This window comes from Xiphophorus hellerii, chromosome 6 (assembly GCF_003331165.1).
Source record: "Xiphophorus hellerii strain 12219 chromosome 6, Xiphophorus_hellerii-4.1, whole genome shotgun sequence".
NCBI classification, from domain to species: domain Eukaryota; kingdom Metazoa; phylum Chordata; class Actinopteri; order Cyprinodontiformes; family Poeciliidae; genus Xiphophorus; species Xiphophorus hellerii.
This window is the reverse complement of record NC_045677.1, coordinates 12,020,563-12,039,725: the sequence shown is the minus strand read 5'-3', so window position 1 is coordinate 12,039,725 and position 19,163 is coordinate 12,020,563. Positions and strand designations below refer to the sequence as shown.

General features: G+C 40.3%; 1 protein-coding gene across 8 annotated transcripts in view; it reads right to left on the bottom strand.

Annotated features, from left to right (window-relative positions):
- Window positions 1–17,756, bottom strand: part of ptprsb (protein tyrosine phosphatase receptor type Sb) — a 100,638-nt gene extending 82,882 nt beyond the window's left edge. For 3 of the 8 annotated variants that reach the window (XM_032564990.1, XM_032564992.1, XM_032564991.1), the window contains exon 1: window positions 17,384–17,756. The gene's annotated coding sequence lies outside the window, so the exon portion shown is untranslated. The remainder of the gene's footprint in view (window positions 1–17,383) is intronic. The other 5 variants (XM_032564995.1, XM_032564996.1, XM_032564997.1 and 2 more) reach the window with 2 other exon arrangements.
- Window positions 17,757–19,163: the final 1,407 nt, after the last annotated feature.

Here is a 19,163-nt window from a genome sequence, read left to right as displayed (position 1 = left end):
GAAACTCAATTTTCCACGCATTAATCTAAGCAGGGTCGCTGTTCTGCAGGCGGCCACATGGCCACTGAAACATTAGGTGCGACCTGTGTGTTCTGGTGTCTGTATATGATTCGTCCCTTGTGCCGGATTTGCCGGATCCTTACTGTTTCTCTGAGAGCAAATTCTGACCTTACGGATCATTTTCAGTTGATCCACTCCTCCTTGTTGTCTTTCACATGCTGACAAACCCTCTTTGCACTCCTTCGTCTTTAGTCGCATACCCTCTAAAGTAATCCCTAAATCTTCCTCCCATATCTCACTCTGGCATGAGACTATATTTCTGAAATCTCCTCTTCTCGTACTTTCTTTCATCCCTTTCCGCTTCCCGCCCATCCACTTCCTCCTCACCCTCCTTGTTAACCTTTTCTCTCTCGATGTTGCCTTCTTCTGAGATACCCTATCATTCAGCGTCTTTGCTTTTTATAGACAGTCTAATCCACACTCATATGCAAATCCTCTTCCTCTCCCCAGCTGTCCTACACCGGCTGCTCCAGCTGCTGTTGGTCCATTGACACAGTTCAAACAAAAGGGCTTACACCATCCTACAGCTGTGGATGATGAGGGAGGATGCCAAAACAGACATGCAGATGCAGCAGCAGACCAGACCAGTCTGGGCATGTCTCTGCTCGTGCTAATGGTATTAAAACACTGCGAGCGCAGCAGGCTCATCCTCTCAGGACACAAAGATAAAGAACAATAACTCACTTGGCTTGCTTACAGGAGCAGAGTTAAAGTGAGTAAGCATTGTGAACATGGAAATCCTCATGACTCAGGTCTACTGGAATCTGCACAGCCCCCCCACCTCGGTCCCCCATCCTCCACCCCCACCGCAAAGATACCACAAACTGCTCCCTGTGATCATCTGGCTCAGCATCCAGAGAGCGGACAGCGGGGGTTGGTCTTATTACCTTTTCAGCGGAGAAACACAGATGGTCAGCCTGACACGTAGATTGATGGGGGATACATGCTGCTGTTTATTGTGGGGAAGTAGATAATGACACCCCAGCTCAGGTGGTGCAACGTACACTGCTTATTGTTCTCCATCAGGCTGATGAAATAACAATGTTTAGGTGGCATCCAAGCTGCCCCTGCTCCACTGGGGCTCCCCTCGGAAGATAACATGTTTTGTTTTTTCCCACCCCGCGCGTCAACCACCAGCCTTACCCATCGATGCCTCTCGCCACAAGTGGGATGATCTCATAAGGCATGTCGTCATGACAACAAGCCATGAGCACTAAGAGAGAGACCGAACCAGATCTGTATCTCGCAGCACCATGCTGTCTGTGAGAAAGTGCACCTTGTGCTTTTTGTTCTTTTGAATTGTTTTAGCAGTAAGTTCTGGTGCATGAGTTACAGTTTGGACTTTACAGATTTTAAATGCAAAAAGACATTTTTAAATGATTTGATTAGGACAGAAGTTGTATAAATCAATCTAGTTCTGCGTGACTAAGTAATTGCTCCCTATACACCAACTGGTTGTCCCATCATTGATGCACAACTGGCATCAAGTGATTGTGGAAACTGACAATGTTTTTTTTTTTTTCATTTCACTGTGAAGGAACATTTTTCTTCTTCAGCCACACTGGAGTGTTTTCAAACATGAAGTGCATTTTTAAGGCTATGTCTCAACATCTTAGTAAGGTTTAAGTTTGGACTTTATCTAGGCCACTAGAAAAACTTTTCTTTTAAACAATAAGTGTTAGCCAAATGGCTTCATTCACTTTCATTCACTTCCTTCCACCGCCACTGCAGAAGAGACTTCATTTAAAAAAAATGGTGTAGAAGTATGAGGTCATTGTTCTGCTTGTGCTCACTGAATGGCCAAAATGAAATGCATCCTGAAAAATCAAACTCAATGGGACAAACCCCAGACGAAGCACTGAAGGAAGATGAGAGTCGAGGGGATTTGCAAAGGAAAGCAATGGCCAGGCTAATTTAATGAGTGATTTAACAAGGGGGGTGGGGCTATGGGGGCAAACTTTTTTTTTTTTTTCAAACAAACCCATGCTGGTTTGGACTTCTTTTTTTCTTTGGTGTATAAAACTATCGCTTGTACTCTGACTATTTGCATTGACTCAGATATTAATTTGAAACATTTAAGTGTGACAATAAGAAGCAAAAACATAACAAATCTGTAAGAGGGAAAATGCTGCCTCACATCTCTCTCAACTTGGCTTTACATACCATTTTGGAGAGAAGACATTTGGAAAAGGATTCATGTGGGATCTAAGGAAGAGATGGGAGTGATATTACTTTACATTTCTATGATCCTGAACACTGTAGGCAAATGGCTCTCACAAATGAATGCACACACACAAACATGGCAGATGGCGAAGCATCATGGGGGAGATTGGCACACACTCTCTCACACACTTCTTTTTGCTCTGTCTTAAACACGCAGTCACACAGACACACACACACACACCCACGCAGAGGATCAGAGGTGCAGGATGGAGTGCAGCTTACTGCAAGCATGAGCTACACCGCCCTGCTTACATTTTTAGCAGAGGAAATAAAATATCTCAAGCTCCTCTCAGACAAGAAAACACACCTGTCACTCATATGCCGCAGCTCCCTGCCCTGAATTTAAATGAATCAGGAGACCTGGTTGCATCCACTAAATCTCCATCAGTCTTACTTAATGCTGCAGACAGCATGCTGAAATTAGGGAAGGGGATGCGACATGCATTCAAATAGTGTTATCTGGGGAAATATTGACATATAGCAACAACATTCCTGAACAGCGGCTAGGCATTTTATAGCAGATCCAAAGTTTCATACAGAACTGCAGTGAGAAATTTCAAGGGTGAAAGTGACCATCTTTAATTGTTGTCTTATTTTTAGGGTCTAGCAAAAAAAGCAAAAATAAATCCTGGGATCCTAAAGTGATCGTAAAGGCAAGTAGATCTGAGAACTGACCACATTTCACAAGAACCTATGCCTGTTCTTGTGATAGAAAATCTACAAACAATCCTCAAGTTTAAGAGCTGGGCAGCACAAGATTCCCATATGATCCCCATGTCCCACCATGCTACCAGGGCAGCCATGTGAGGTGCCTAAAAACTTGCTCTCACAAAGCGCCGCCTATTTCCACACAGTCTGCGAACTGAGCTCCCGCCTCACAGAGTGTCCGTCCCCGTGACTCGCCCGCTCAGCTCCTTCAGACACATCCAACTTGCTGCATGTTCTTCCTCTTATTGTCTGTTTTCTTTATGCTAACTGTGAATAAAGGTCACTAGTTCCACAAAACTAGTGGAACTACTGACTGAAAGAAAAGCAACACCAGAGCACGATGCTGCCCCCACCTCTGTTTCACTCCCCACTTTTTAGCCCAGATATACCTTAAAATGTATAATGCTGTGAATTTTTTACAACCTTCAACTGACTGGTACCTTTAGACGGTGAGATTACTTTAATCTACTGCCTGCAAACTTTGGCTTTAGCTAAGGGATCCAATATCAAGAAAATCCTTCTAAGGCAGCTGAATCTATAATTGATAACAGATGAGAACTGATAAAGACTAAATGCTGGAATTAAATCAAATTGTGTTTCAACAAGGTATTAGTTTAATGCTGTGCAAATTTATTCAACTAGTCTATTTACCCTTTTCTTTACTGTTTTACTCTTTTATTCTCCTGGACAGATTTGTTTGTTTTTCAGTGTTGAATTTTAGGAGTGCTACGTTAAAGGTGGAAGCAGTCTTAAAGGTGCAGTTTGTAATTTTTACAAAACGTATGCTTTTTTTTTCTTTTTTTTACATTTTTGTTCAGTGTCACCATTTTGTAACAGTATGTAATGAGACAGACAGTCTGTGAAAAGATCAATCTCTTTCTCCTCGTCTCTGAGCTACAGTTGCCGTCTGAAAATTTGCACCGCTCCCAGTCAAAAACAACCAATCAGAGCCACAAGGAGGGTCGTAGCACTGTCAATCAATGTCATGTGCTCACTGCTGGATCTGCTAATGACGGAGAAACAACTTACCGTTACAGGAAAACCATTTATCTACCGTCATCGGTGGCCATGCTAAATAGCCTGAGAATTCATGACAGGCTGTGCTAGCTGCAGCACAGCAGAGAGCGAAAAAGGTAGTGAGATGGGGGTTGCACAGCACCACACAGAGGGAGACTGACAGAGCTAAGACTCGCCTCCTGAATCTGAGTGGCTGTTTCCAGATAGTACTGGGAACACTGGGAGAAAGCAGAGGAGCTCAATTGTTCTGTCTCATACAATGCTGTCACCACATAGTGACAGTTTCAACAAATATGTAAAAAATATGTATATATGTTTTTTAATAAAAGTTACATACTGCAGCTTACTAACCAGGGTTTCTCTTTTCTTAAGTCTTAAAAACCTAGAATTTTAACTTGCGTGTGTGCACTTTTGAGATCCTCCTGGTAGTGAAACAAGAAAGCTCCTCACCAACCACTGAGAGTTTCATCCCAAGTCTAGCTACCTGGAGGCTGGATAGACTGTGCATCAAAGGCACCATCTAAGATGAAACAACAAAGAGTCAAGAGTACATCCGGAAGATGGCCCCCAGCAATGAACTACTAAATGAATGCTTTAGGCAGCAGAAACTTGGCGTGGAACAGGAAAACCCATCATGGAAGCATAAAACTCAGCATATTGCACCAATGGAGGATTGAGGAAGAAGCATTAGATACTGAAAAATTCCTTCAGAGGTTAACAGAGCTGGACTGAAGGACAAAAGACTTGCACCAATCAGTACAAGAACAATAAGGGCCGTTTTTATTCCACATTAGACAAGACCAAGGATGCAACTTAAATAAAAATGCCATTTAGAGAGTTTCATTTTGCATTTAAGGCCTTGGAAAGACCAGCATATACAAGACAGAGAAAGAATAGCACATTTCTGGGCTTCTACCTTGTGAAAGTTACAGATCCAGATGATCATGATGGTCAACAAGAAACTAATAGCTATAAATAAAGCAGTCTCAAGAGGAAGAGATTTAAAAGTGGCAACGTATACACAGTTTAGGAAATAATAAGAGATCACACACCATTTGTAGTTGATATAGGTGTCCAAAAGAGAAGAAAAACCAAGTGAAACTTTTTTCCCCCTTTGTAGTACTTCCTCCCACTGGAGTTTTAATTTACATTTTTGTAAGATCTACATTTGTACATTTTGTCTTCCCTTTTGATGCGCTTGCAGGTACTTGATTGTGGGTTTTCTCAATGACTCCACTGAGACTAAGAGATGATTCCTTTTAAGCTCTATTATATAATGTTCAAAACCCAGCATGTTTTCCTAGTTTTAATGGAAAAGCAACATAGAAAGAAAATTCATCCTACTCAGAATGTTTGGGAAAGTAAAATTAAAAACAGTATCTGACTGCATCTCTCGCTCTTTCTCTCTGGTCGTCTTTTAGAGGATATGAGTTTTGCTTGAGGCAAGGGTTTAATTAATTGATCACCCACAGCTAACAGGGAGAAGTATCTTAAAATCTGCAACAACATCCTTGCTGTGTAACACTCCATCTAATCCCAGCATTAAGAGAAAATGCTTACACAGCTTTTTATGCTGGACATCAATTAAATTGCAAAACGGCATTACTGTTTCTGTCTAAGCCTATTTTTATTTATTTATTTATTTTTTTCAAATTGGATGTACTTCAGTATTTGTTCATTACATTTATATCTCCAAACTAAGGCAACACATGCATTCAGGATGATGAACAAAGCGGGAGGCGGAGAAGGACAAGTGATTAACCAAACTAACTTTCTCTTTGACCTCAATCGCTGCAGGACAGAGCAAATCTGCTGTAGCCCAACAATGGCGCAGCAAATGCACACCCACATATAAAGGGGATCCAAGGTCAGAGCGAGACCGACACAGTCACAAAGAGGCATCTCGTAATGGATGGAGCAGGGCTCGGACGAGGCAGCAACAGATGGGCCGAATCCCTCTAAGCAGAAAATGCATTACCGAGCGGAATGAAAGTACATATAGAGCAGATTATTCCAGGGTTTTGCAGTTGATGACAACAGCAAGGAGACATTGTTAATAGAACGAAGAGTCAGTACATGTACAATTGATCAAATGAAATTAAATGATTTAATGACTTATAAATAGGCATGAGGTAGTTACCGGTGTCTGGGCGTATGAAGGTTTTAAAATGTTCTGATTACAAAATCACCAAAAGACCGGACTTTACATTTTAATGTTCTGTTCTGCACAACTCGCACAACAGCACAGGTAACAATAGTCTCTGCTCAAAGCACTACAGGATTGTATCTCATGGATATGAACATTTTCAGATTAGGTTGTCCGAAATAAAAAATTGTTTTATTAAAAATCTGCTAAATTTAACAGGTCCATCCAGTCACCTGTCAGCTCTTCACCGCTCAAAGAATTTGTTCACTATTCTATAAACTCACTGCAATCTAATATCTGGAATCTATTACTGAAAATAAACTCATTTCAAAATATCTGCAACCTAGCGTTAGAACATTGTGTTAAAGCTACAATTCACAAGCTAACATCTATTTGAAACCTCTTAGTCCACCTGACCACCAGTGGCGCCCCAAGAAGTGGCCAGTGGGGACATGACCACTCCAGAGAAGATCACCGCCTCCTTTAATAAATAATGCTAAGTTCATACAAACCATGCTCATCTTCTTTGTTCAAGACATAAATACAACTCTTATTGTACCAGCCTAACATTTCCACTGCCCTCACGTGGCCACCACTACGAAAATTTTCCACTGTTGGTCTGTTGATGTATATTTCATTATGTACTTGCCTTCTGCAGCTCGCTATGGGTCTCTGCAGACCCAGCTTGCTGTGCATGCTGTCGGGGACAATAACACTCCCAGTTAAAGAGGGTGCTAAACATCCAACAACTGAAGAAAGCGACGAGTCAGATCGTAACCAAAACTGGTTTTATAGTTCAGATAATTTATCTCTCAGGACCAACAAGGAAATGCAAGCTTGGTTGACGTTGAGGTAAACCACTTAATTCTTTCCTTGCCGTTATTTTCTTCTTCTCTTCTGATTAGATACTGCATAAACCAGCGCAATATCGCCCTCTAAAAGGCTGTACAGAAAACTGTACATCTCTGAGTGGAAGGTGGTTGCTTAGGTAATCTAAAAATAGTATGAACATTGAGTATGCTTGTCCACAGAGACGCAGAGGGGTATGTCAACCTCTTATGAATCGCGTATGTATAAAGCAGCCGACTGCAGAGTTGTTAACCAAGGAGAAGGTCCTACTAATTATTCACCTAATATCAGCTTGTGTAACAATCTATTTAATGAGCCCTATAAAATTGATCAAATTAACTATGGCTAAACTCTTTTTTTTTTTTACTGCTTAATGTGTTGCTTTGACGACAATAGAAATAACTGCCTTCATGCTTTAAATTAAAGCATTTAGATCATGTTCTACTGTCTGTCTTTATGTGTAAATACTGAGATTCAAGGTTATCTCATTGTGAGATCATCACGCTGTGTCAGGCATACCATATTTCTGTTAAATCCGGTCATGGGGTTAAGTGCTACATAATATGCACATCACATATCATGACCTTTAGGTGGAATTAATATATCTACTATTAATCTTGCCTACTTTCCTAATTTATTAGTGGTAATAAATTAGGAATTGAGCCAGGATTTTCTCCCAATGGAGTTGGCTCACAATTTCAGAAAATATATTTCTTAGAGTAAACCGGCGACAAAATTCAAGACCTATTTTAACAGTTCCAAGAATCTCTGTGACTTGACATGTCCCAAGTGGGATTTAGGAAGGGGTATATGTGTCCCATAGCTGACTGAAAACCTTGCAGCTTCAATCTGCCTCTTATGCAACAACAGCAGCAACAAAAAAATCCCACATGCATCTTAGCCTGACAGGTGAAAGTTTGTAATCTGACAACAGTGAAAGAACAAGATGCATTTGCATTCGCATACAAACATCAGCACAATGTTTAGTCAACTGAAACGAGACTACAGAGCTCCCGAGCACCGGAACGTTTAATGCAGTTTCTCTCTAAGCAACCTCTCACTCTGCTTCCTCCTCCTCAGACGCAGCCGATCATCTGTGCAGCGGCTCATTACGCAGGCTGATGCTTGAATCCTTGTTAACTCCCTGTCCAATTAGCATTGCCGAGACTGGCAAAGACACTTATCCTAGCTGGAGAACACTGTACATACATACTGATGTCCACATAATTATGCACTTGCATGTACATTTCTAATAGTTAAACAGCTCTGGCATACGAAAATGAGAAATTCGTACCATTGTCTAATTAGGTGACAGGAATAATTTAACTTAATGAATAGAACTGCTTGTTTAATTAATGCAAAGTAAAAAAAAAACTATATATTTTGAAGACCAGACACACCACACACCTAAGAAACACGCAGTGCCAGTTAATACACGAGGCAGCCAATTAGAGAGCTTCTCATGAATCTGAACTAAGGGATTCTGACAACAGACAGGACCTTCATCCTCCTGGATGTCATTGTTATAAATTTGACTATCTCTCTATATATCAGTCTGGGCTCATTAACAATACATGGCACCTAGTCTTCACTCTCTTCCCCCAGAATAGCTTCCTTCTTAAATAAGTCTCCCAGGCATGAGTCGGTGTGAGATTTTTATGGCAGATTAATTGATTAGAATTTGCATCATAATTGAAAATAAAAGCAAAGTTGAATTGATCTTTGTTGCTATTTTGATTGTTCCACACATCAAAATAGCTTGAGTAAAAGTATGAGATAGACATCACATACATTTTGCTCATATTAGTTTAGTTTTGAAGTCATTTTTTCTAAAGTTTAGATCAGGCCTAAAATAAAAAAAAATCAGATTCGACTCAAGCCAAGCCCAGAGACATTGTGTCCAGCTCAATCAAACCCGACTAATTAAATGTAATAAGAGGCTCAAGCCAAAGTACCTTAAGTTGTTGCCAGTTTACTAACAAACCTCTGACTGCACTATGCTGGCTTAGCAGTGTAAAAGTTTAGGGTCTTGTCATCTTGTCACTCCTTGTAACTGCAGGGTGAATACAGTGCAAATCTTCTGGGAAGTGTGCAGGGCGAGGCCAACTGCGCATTATGTGTACAGTGCACTGCGATTAAACTCCTGCACCTCACTTTCTTTTTTCAATAGGGTAAATATCTACTGCTCCATTTAGACTACAATAGTAGATTAACACAACTTTATATTGTATTTTTCTCTGTCATCTGTATTGAAGGTATAGTCAAAAAGCATCACAGAAGCCTGAGCCTGACCCTGCAAAAATATGAAGCATATAATCTAGACCCGACATGGTCCAAACTTGGGGTTAGGTTCAGGCGTGACTGTTACTGCGTAACATGCTGTCACCGCAGTCACTCTGACACTTTCTTTGGCATCTCGTTTAAAAGGCTTGCCAAAACAGTCTATTTGTCTATTTGTGTATGTGAAAAATTCTATTTGATGTTTTGTAACTTTCTTTCAGGTGAATTCATTTTGTCTGAAACCTTTCTAGTATTGGTGTCCTTTATGCAACAGTAATTTAATAGAAAAGTTGGTGAAGAGAGAAAGAAGAGACAGCAAATGGCCCGAGAACAGGAGCTGTGTCGAGGACTGAAGCCTGTGCACATGGTGCGTCTGCTCTACCAACTGAGCCGCACAGCATGCCGGATTCATTTTAGAATTGGTTTATAAATTGAAAATTACTTCAAAATCAGATGCTAATTAAAATTTCCTTGCACAACGTTGTTCTGTCATCTCTAGTCTTCAATTTTCTATTCCAGGTTTTCTTGTCTGCTGCAGTCTTGAACCAACCATTTATCCTTACATAAAGATCCCTTCGGGAGAGCAACCTTATTCGTTTCCTGGAGGCATATTATTGTGTTTGCCTAGAAGCCCTGTCTCTCTTTTTCTCTCTCTTTCTGCCTCCCTCTCTCTCGCCCTTTCCCTCCTGTGTATTTGTGCTACTATGGTATCACCTGTCTGCCATGATCACATGATAGGCGGTCCACTGAGAGCTCATTAGCTCCACAACTGCAAGGACTGTTCTGCAACAACACAGAGATAGTTTATGAAGAAATTAAAATACACCGCACAGTCTGTGTTGCCTGGAATCTATTTAAAGGTAAAACCGAATTTGTAAAGCTGGTAAAAATGTAAAGTTTCTCAACATTTCACTACCATCAGGTTATAGGAAAAATGTTGACTCTCGACATTCCTGTTAAAGACTATAAATAGACAGATTTATGGTATATATTCTTTAGTAAATGTAAATTAGTCAATTTAAATTGACTAATTAAAAACACAAAAATTAAACAGAACAACAACAACAGTACATCAATTTGAAAATAATATATTTTTTTATTTTTAAAAAGGTGAAAAACATGTTTTTCTTTGGGGTATTAAAAAATAGACACAACTATAAACAAGACTGACACAGAGTTTTTTTTGTTATTAAAGTATGCGTGCTCGTGAACAGACCCCATTTAAGGACTACACATGCGACCAGCCTTAGCGGTTCTATCACTAACCAGCCATTGCATGACTTCCTGATGGAGATGAGATTTGTGACGGCAAATGAATTTCTCCTTGAGGGACGATAAAGTTGTGAATAGAATTGAAAACGGGACTAATGGGCCAGAAAAAGTGCATTTGTCCTCCGTCTCAGAGCCAAAATCAGATGGGGAGTGCATCGAGGTAAGTGAAGAGATGAAATGCATGTCAAGGGTAACAGACTTGCACCCGGACGCTTCCCACAAATGGCTGGCTATTACTTTTGCCTCCGTCAAATACTTCATCCAAACTGGCATCCTCGCCCCACAGTGTGGTGAGGACAAAGTGATCATGAAATGCCACAAACAGATGTGAGGCTGCATTCAAAATGCCACGCCATCCTTCCCCCACCCTCACCTGTATCTCCACACACTTCAACTCACTTATCACGGTCCATGAAGAGCTGCTGCTGACTCTGAGAGGAGTTTAATCTTCCTGCTTTGAAGTTTTCTCTCTGTGAGCTGCGATGATATAATGGAGCCATAAGTTTCCTTGAAATAATCCCTGTTCCATTCTGTAAGGTAACACTCTAGAAGCAAGGCTGGTTCACTGACGCAACTAAGTTGTTCCCGAACTGTCAGCCGTCGTTTAGAGACATATGAAAAGCTTTTCAGAGATGAACAACTCAACCCAGGTTTGACTTGTCCATATATTGCAGTTTTGGGTCCCAGTCAGTGGTGTAGTCTATTTGCATATAATCACTTAAAATTAGCTATAGCAAGCCCCACAATACATATGACGTCTAGGTTGTTTCATATTATTTTAGACTTTTGAATGTAAGGGGACATAGACAATATCATCTTTAATTCTTGCAAGATTACTGGGGAGTTGGTGCCTATGGCCAGCAGTCAATAGATGAAATGCCCTGCACAGGTGGCAGGTTTGCCTCCATGTAGAGTTAGGGTGAGAGTGAGAAAACAGCAGAGAAGACATCCCAGCAGCTTGGTTTATCGGACATTAGCAAAACATTATTAGGTGTTCAATAACAAGCTAAAGAGTCAAGAGTGTTTGAGCAGAGTTGAGGGTGAGAGGAAGCATTGAGGTGAGTAATGGGCACAGAGGTAGGGCTAATTTGCATATTTATAGGACCCTGCATATAAAATGAGGCCAAATTGTGGAGCTCTTCTAAAGCAGCAAAGTCATTTAACCTTACACACTTACAGTTTTTGATTAAAATATTATTATATGTTATACTTTTACAAATATTTTCAGAACTTTAATTAAAGCTGCTGTAAGTGACTGACATATATTTGAATGTAGAGCGAATGTTAAACTTTATTTAGAGAGACCGGGTTCACTATTATTGAACGTTGAGTTTCAAGCTCACTCCCAGTACAACACAATATAGTGCGTACGTCTATAATCCTGTCATGTTCTTTCCTATAGGCAACGTAATAAAATTGCATAAATGAGTTGGAAATAATTAATATATGCCACACAGTGACAATTTTGCTGAAAGCATTACTATCCACGTGGCTTCGTTCCCTGAAATAAAGAAAGCCAAGTGAAGTCATATAATTTTATGTTCTGCAAAATCTGAGTTGCCAACTTTGGCCTCCTTCCAATGCAAATGATTTTACCCGAACCTTACACTTTGCATGCAGTGAGAGGGGTTCTTACTGCGAGGGCTGAATATACACCTGAGGATATCTGAGGCGCTTTAAGCAGGATGGATATATTCCACCAGTTCTCCATTTATTGGCAGCTAACTGCACACTTCAAAGCTGACAGTGCTCTCTCTTTTTCCAGGTTCTGATTAGTCAGTTTGCCTTCTGCCTTTTCAGCCCTTTTGTCCGTCAGTCCCACTCAGCTAATGACCCTTGTCAGTCAGAGATGTAACAGTCAAGCAACGTCAATAGATGCCTCCACCCGTGATTAGGTAATGAACTCAGCACATCCACGTTTTGGCCGGCTTCGATTTAAACAGGGGGAGCTCAGAACATGGGCTCTGGCATGCGGCGAGGGCTCCACAAAAGTCACTTGTGTGGAACAGGACGGGAAGAATGAGCTAGCTGTTGGAGGCGAGAGTCAGGGTTGACCAGAGGACAGCGAGGAAGCATCAACACTAGCTTCCTTTTTAGCATGAGACAGGAGATGAGGAAAGGGGTGGGGCAGAAAAGCAGGATAACAATGTCTTCAGATGTGGCAGAGATGATGAGAGGAGAGGAAAATGGCTGAAGACAAGAGGTGGAGAATAGAGACAGAGGAGGAGGAGGAGAGGTAGCGGAGCGGCGTGCATTATTCATCCGTGCTGACACATCAGAATTTGTGATTCATCGGGAGAAGGGCATCAGTCAAGTCACAACCTATCTCTTAGCCTTCACTCATATATGCACACACAGAGACATGATGAGCACATGTGTAATTGTGAATGGCCTTGCGGTTGAAGGAAAAGGTAATAATTATGGGTCTGGAGCGGCAGAGTGATCCTTTAGAGTGAACAGACTGAGACTCAGATACATATTTACATAAGCAAGCACTGGAACAGGTTTCACCACATATAGAGGACGTCTAACATGTGTTTATGTAAATATAAATGATTTATCTGCTTATTTGCAATTAACATTGTGCAGCCCATGCTACCTCATGCTATGAGTTTTACATACCATAGTATGTACCTTTATGTTTTATGTTGTTCCAAGCAGTCACATCTATTTGGAATGAAAACATAATTTTGTTGATTGCAGGCTTAATCTCGATGTAAATAGTTATTACAATGGCTTTATCATATCCTACATGCACTGTACTCCTACTGGATTTCAGCCATTTTCTTTTATTTTAATCATCTTCATGTTATCCCTTTTAATCTTTGCTTACATTTAAATCTTTGACTTCAATGTGTAAATTCCTGATAATAATCTGTTTCACCCCAGCCTTTATCCGGGTTTATCCTAATCATCACCTAGCCTTTTTGGTTCTTCAGTTTTGCAATATGCATGTTGTTATACTCATGTCCATTTTTAAATAATTTTTCAGCCTAGTTGTGTGTTTAGGTGTAAATCGACACTGCAGTGACTGTGGGAATGGGAAAGGCAAGAAAACACGCCATTTAAGAAGATCTAATATGTGTGAACTTTATAAATGAGGAAATCACAAAACAAATTTCATCAAATTTGTCCATATCTTCAGTCAGAGTAGGGACTAAAAACTTTAAAACTGAAGAACTTCAAATAAGGTTGGACCCCAAACTTACACAGTGGAGATGGACATCTCATAAAGTGAGAACTGCAGCATAAAGTGACTGTGTTCACTTTTGATGAATGTCACAAAGACTGCATTTAGTTTATGCATCCCTGCCTTTTTATGTTGCTATATTGCATGCATTGACTAGAAACTATTTTAATCCAACCCATTGTTATTAAGTAGTCTATATAGATGAAGATATTTAATTGTTGTGGGTAGCAGTGAAATAAACTGACATGATCAAATTATACTCAGTAGTCTGCATGCAGTTTGCAACAGTATATATTTCTTGTTTCAGTTGTGTCTGCATATTAATTAGTCTAGCAGCTCTCAAGGTTCTAATATGGATAAAATAATTAATTGCATAGACAGAAACACCCAATCAGACTGCTATTAACTGCCAATACACAAATAACCACAAAATGAAAATTTTGTATCAGTAATCCAATGGCTAATCGCCATTGTTGATGGCTAATAATAATAATAATAATAATAATAATAATAATAATAATAATAATAATAATAATAATAATAATAATAATAAAAAGCAAAGACTTGCAAAAAGTGAATTTTTTAATTCTGTGTTCTTCATAAGGTGAAAAATGCATGCCTGATCTTCCTGAATGTGAATAATTATGTGGCAAATGCTATAAAGTCTCCTCCCCACGATATCAGCAGAAGCTCTAAATGTTTCCTAAATGTTTTACAGCCAAGTTGCTGCATGTCATCTTAACATTCATGTATGTAATTGGCTGCAAATTACAAATTTTGTTGCCAGAAACTTGTGAAACAGGAAATGGATATTGGGGTTTAAAATACTATGCATTAAAAGTGGGCCCATTGTCCACCTGTACTCTAGATAAAGAGTCTCAAGAGCCTGTGTGGCGATATAAAGCTTTAACTGAAGCTTAAAAATGTAATCTCACCCTGTATAAGATGAATATCTCCCTTGTCAAAGGGAGATATCAAAGCTGCTTTCCTGTTCAAGCTTTGAAACTAAAGATTTTGTCATTTAGCAGTTCAAATAAAAATATCTAATTGCAACAGGGACTACATGCACGACTTAGCTGTTGTTGTCAGTGTACACTGAGGTGTTAAAAAGTCACACTGTCATGTCCCTCCAGATAAACTTGAATAGATCATAGTGATGCCTCTCCGCCAGTTGTTGCTGTGCACTGCCGGTCAGATGGCTGCTGTTTTCACTGGCTTACATACTTACGGTAAAAGAATAAACAAATAAATAAAAGACTGTCATTGGACAAGGTTGTCTTAATACAGTTAGCAAGCTATGGGTGATTTGTTAAGCAGCTGACTGTAAATCACAGAATCAAATTTTTATACAATATTACTTTGCATAATAGGGGTTAAAAAAGATAATAGAATATTTTTTTAGGTCTGAAGATTTTATAGAGATCTATTTTAATTGAAATATTTTAAAAGGGAAATGATTAATTATTGTGGTTTGCAGTACCATATAAATATGTTGAAACTGCAGTATTTTTAGTCAAGGTTGTTGTATTTTGGGAATCTCACACAGGCGCCTGACTGGACAACTACAAGTAATCATTTTTTTTCAAACCTTCAAACAAAACTGAGAATAGAAATTGTTGCACCGGTATCTTCATCAAAAACCACAAACGGCTGTTAACTGGTGTTGCCCGAGCATGCTACGTTCTGAATGCTGGACGGCTGCGGATTATTTTCCAGCGAGCCTTGCATCAACAAGACAGGAAGCAGAGAGGAGCCAAAACATTGCTGCTTGGATGGCTTTGAAAAGGTCAATTAATATCAATGCCTAGACAACAACAAAGTGTCTGTCTGCTTGTAATACAGGTGGCTAAGCTCGCGGAATCAAAGTTGATGTTCTCCTTCCTGCCGGCTGACTGGTGCACAGCAAACCCCCTAACTGAGAGCGTCTAAGATATTCTGACGAAACCCCGGAGACGGAAGGAACGGGTCACATGAGAGGAGAGACACAGAGCGCGAAGCAGTTAGTGAAAGACTGGAAATAAATCTTCAATGAAGCCTTCGAAGTGAAATGCAAGCTGCTTTACTGTACAGAAAACCACTGAAACCACAAGGTGGCATGTTTTTTTTTTTCTTTTTATGTGCATGCCATCACAAATCATGCCATCATTTCATAAGGTTCTGCACCTGACAGTTTCAAGATGGAATCCATGTGGCACCAAGCATGTCCAGACTCCTGGACGTAAATATTTAATCCGTCTCCATATGACAGCCTTTCATTCTGCTTCACTGTGACTTCTCCCTTTCAGAATTATGTAAGCCTTAAGATCTGTGCCTTTCTCCCTGACATCACAGCATCTTGTGCGTCCTTTTTGTTGACAAGAGTGAAGGTAGAAGACAAAGTAAAAATCAGCAGGGATGTTCTCCTAAAGACAGGAATCCATGCGTAAAAATGACTGATTAAAATAATTTGTGATGTGGAAATGGTCTGGAAGAATAACCAGCAAACACACACTGCCTCTGAGGAAAAAAAAAAACAAACAAAAAAAAAACAACCCCAAAACGGTCCATTTGTGTGCGAGGAGGAAGACCTCCCTCGGATTCACCACAACAGTGCAATTTTCCACTTTACAGAAAGCCACACAGCGGAAGCAACAAAAAACCTTAAACACGCATTAAGAGTTTATACGATTAAACTCCTCCAAACAAACAGCAGCCCTCGGAAAAATGTGTCAGCTCCAATAGATGTGTCATTAAATTACATTTTGCCTTGCACACTTAAGTAGCTCTGTTAAAAACAAATCCTTCAAAGTGCAATTCCAAACACTAATAAGGAGGTCTCAGAAACAGTGGCTATGTATGGAAATGGGTTTAGTTCAAGCATTGCTACAGAGCAGCAGATGCAGCAGCCACTCTATTGTCTTTCTAAATAAGTCCATCCGCTTCGCCACCTGGTGCCTTCCACACCTAAAGTCATTCTAATATTAGTTTAATGGCCCATATGCATTCATAATGTGTCTATGATTGCCTTGTGAGAATAGTACAAAATCGCATTATCATAATGGGATTTTTAGTTTGCAGTCAAATATGAATAAAACATAGCAGAATTTCCAGACTTCTTTTAAATGAATATTCAAGTTGTTATGCTGGGTATTTTTCTCCTCTTTTTCCCACCCCCCCATTTTCTTCTGCTAAGTAACCCTCCATTATACAGCTGTTAATGAGGCATAAAAGCTAAACTAATTGTCACTCTCCCTTCTTTCAATAGTGCCATCAAAAAAAAAAAAAAAAAAAGCCGCTTTAAATGAGAGAGGATGTGGAACAAAGGCTCTGCCAGTCTGCACTGGTCCCTTCACGCTGCTGCCCAGCCAACAATGAGAAGGTGACAGAGGGACACACTCAGATGCGTTTGCCAGTCAGACCCTAATCTTTAATTCAGACTGAGATCAGGGTTTAGAGAGTGGGGTGGAGGGGGAAGAAAAACACAAAGAACATTGACTGTCAATGTGGAATAAAACAATTTCAGAAAACGCTTCCTTCTTTAGTTTCTACTCGACAAGTGAGAATAACCAGGCTGGGTGGGTGGGGTGTGCACCGCTGCCCCGTGTATTAACAGTAAAAAAAAAAAAAAAAAAAAATTAAAAATGCAGAGTGCCGCTCACCTTGGTAAGGAAGTGCTCCGTTTCTTGACAGTTTGCTAAATTCATGTGGGGATGTTGGCAGCAGGAAGCCTCCTTGGAAACAGCGAGGATGACTGTAATCCAGTGGCAGCAGCAGCGGAGCTCCGCTCAGAAGAAGGTCTGCCTTTGTGGAGGAGGCTGCATGCTCACATCGCCGGTGTCTTTCCTCCCTCCTGGCTGTCCGATGTGATCGGGCTTCTCCGGAGCGCAGCGGGTCACGGGGCTGCCGCTCTCAACCTATCTGTCGGGGGAGCATTGCTGATCGGGGGAAGGGGGGGCCTCAAAAAGCTACTGCTGGCTCGATGCTCTGCTCCCTGCTTTCTTGCTTAATGCCCTCCTCTCTTTCAGGCTCTCTCTCTCCCTCTCTCCTCCCCCTTCCTGCTCCTCCTATCTCTTACCGGAGCTCTCGCCTCCTCCTCCTCCTCTCCCCTCCAACACATGACGTGATGCAGCCAGCATCTCCAATAGCAACCGTATCCCCCATCACCCCTATTACCCCCATTACCAGCTCGCATCCACTCCACCACCCCCCGGCTGTCCCCGGATCGCTGACTGGCGCATGGAGGTGGATGCTGAGGCACCTTGCTACTGTGTAGTGGTGTGTCGTATCCCCCCGCAACCCCCCACTGTGTTCCCGACGGGCCAAACTGAAGATAAGCACCTTCCAACTTCGTAGATTGCCATAATGCTTCGGCTAATTATATCTGCTGGCAACAATAGAGAATCAGAGTGTCCAGTATTAACTCCCACAGAGCAGACGTGCAGTATGGCCGGACTTTTCATTCCTCTTGGTGAGGAATTTTGCTTTATATCAATAGAAGGTGGCATAATAATAATAATAATAATAATAATAATAATAATAATAATAATAATAATATTTAATCTAATGAGCCTATTTTACACATGTGTTTGAAATCAACCACTTGACATCCTTTTGTGTGACTGTAAAATAGATATCACCAGTGTATTTCAATAATGTTAGCTTCTCCTTTTACGACACACACATTGCTGCAAGCATTTATGTCTCTTAAACTTCAAGACTGTTTTAAAACTAATGAAAATCCACAATTAAGATTCTCAGAAGATTTGAATTGTCCATAAATTAGGAGTTTAAAATCAGAAATGTCATTAACAACAATCACTGGGTAAACTGCTGATGTGACAGTTGTCCATTAGACATTTTAGTAATTAGAGCTCACTGACAGTTCCAGAAAGTAGTAGTGTGAGCAAGAACAGTTAATTACTGACAGAGTGCTGTAGTCAAGCACGTAAATTAAAATTTAATGAAAGGAAAAAGTGGGGTAGAAAAAGGTGAACAAGGAGCAGTAAGACCTGAAGGCCATGGTATACAATTGCCACATTCCTTGTGCCTTAAGCTACTCTTGAACCAAAGGTGTCAGAAGCGTCTTACTCGAGCTGAAGAGAACAAGAACTTCACTGTGTCTCATTTCAAATGAAAGTAAAATTTTATTTTATTCAGAAATGAAGATTAAAGAGACCTGGCCTTCTTCAAAACCAGAGTAACGTGGAGGTTGGTCACCTCCATGTTACTCTGCATTGATGCACTAATTCATCCAAAAGATATCTGAACAAAGTTTTGAGTGCATACACTGAGACTTATAAGTAGACTCACATTTGTGTGATCAAATAATAATTTTATACATTGTATGTAATATTCAACGAGAACCTAATTGGTTTTCATCAAAATGAACAGAAATGAACTTTTGACAAATAATGTTTGCAATTAATCAAGATCAAATAT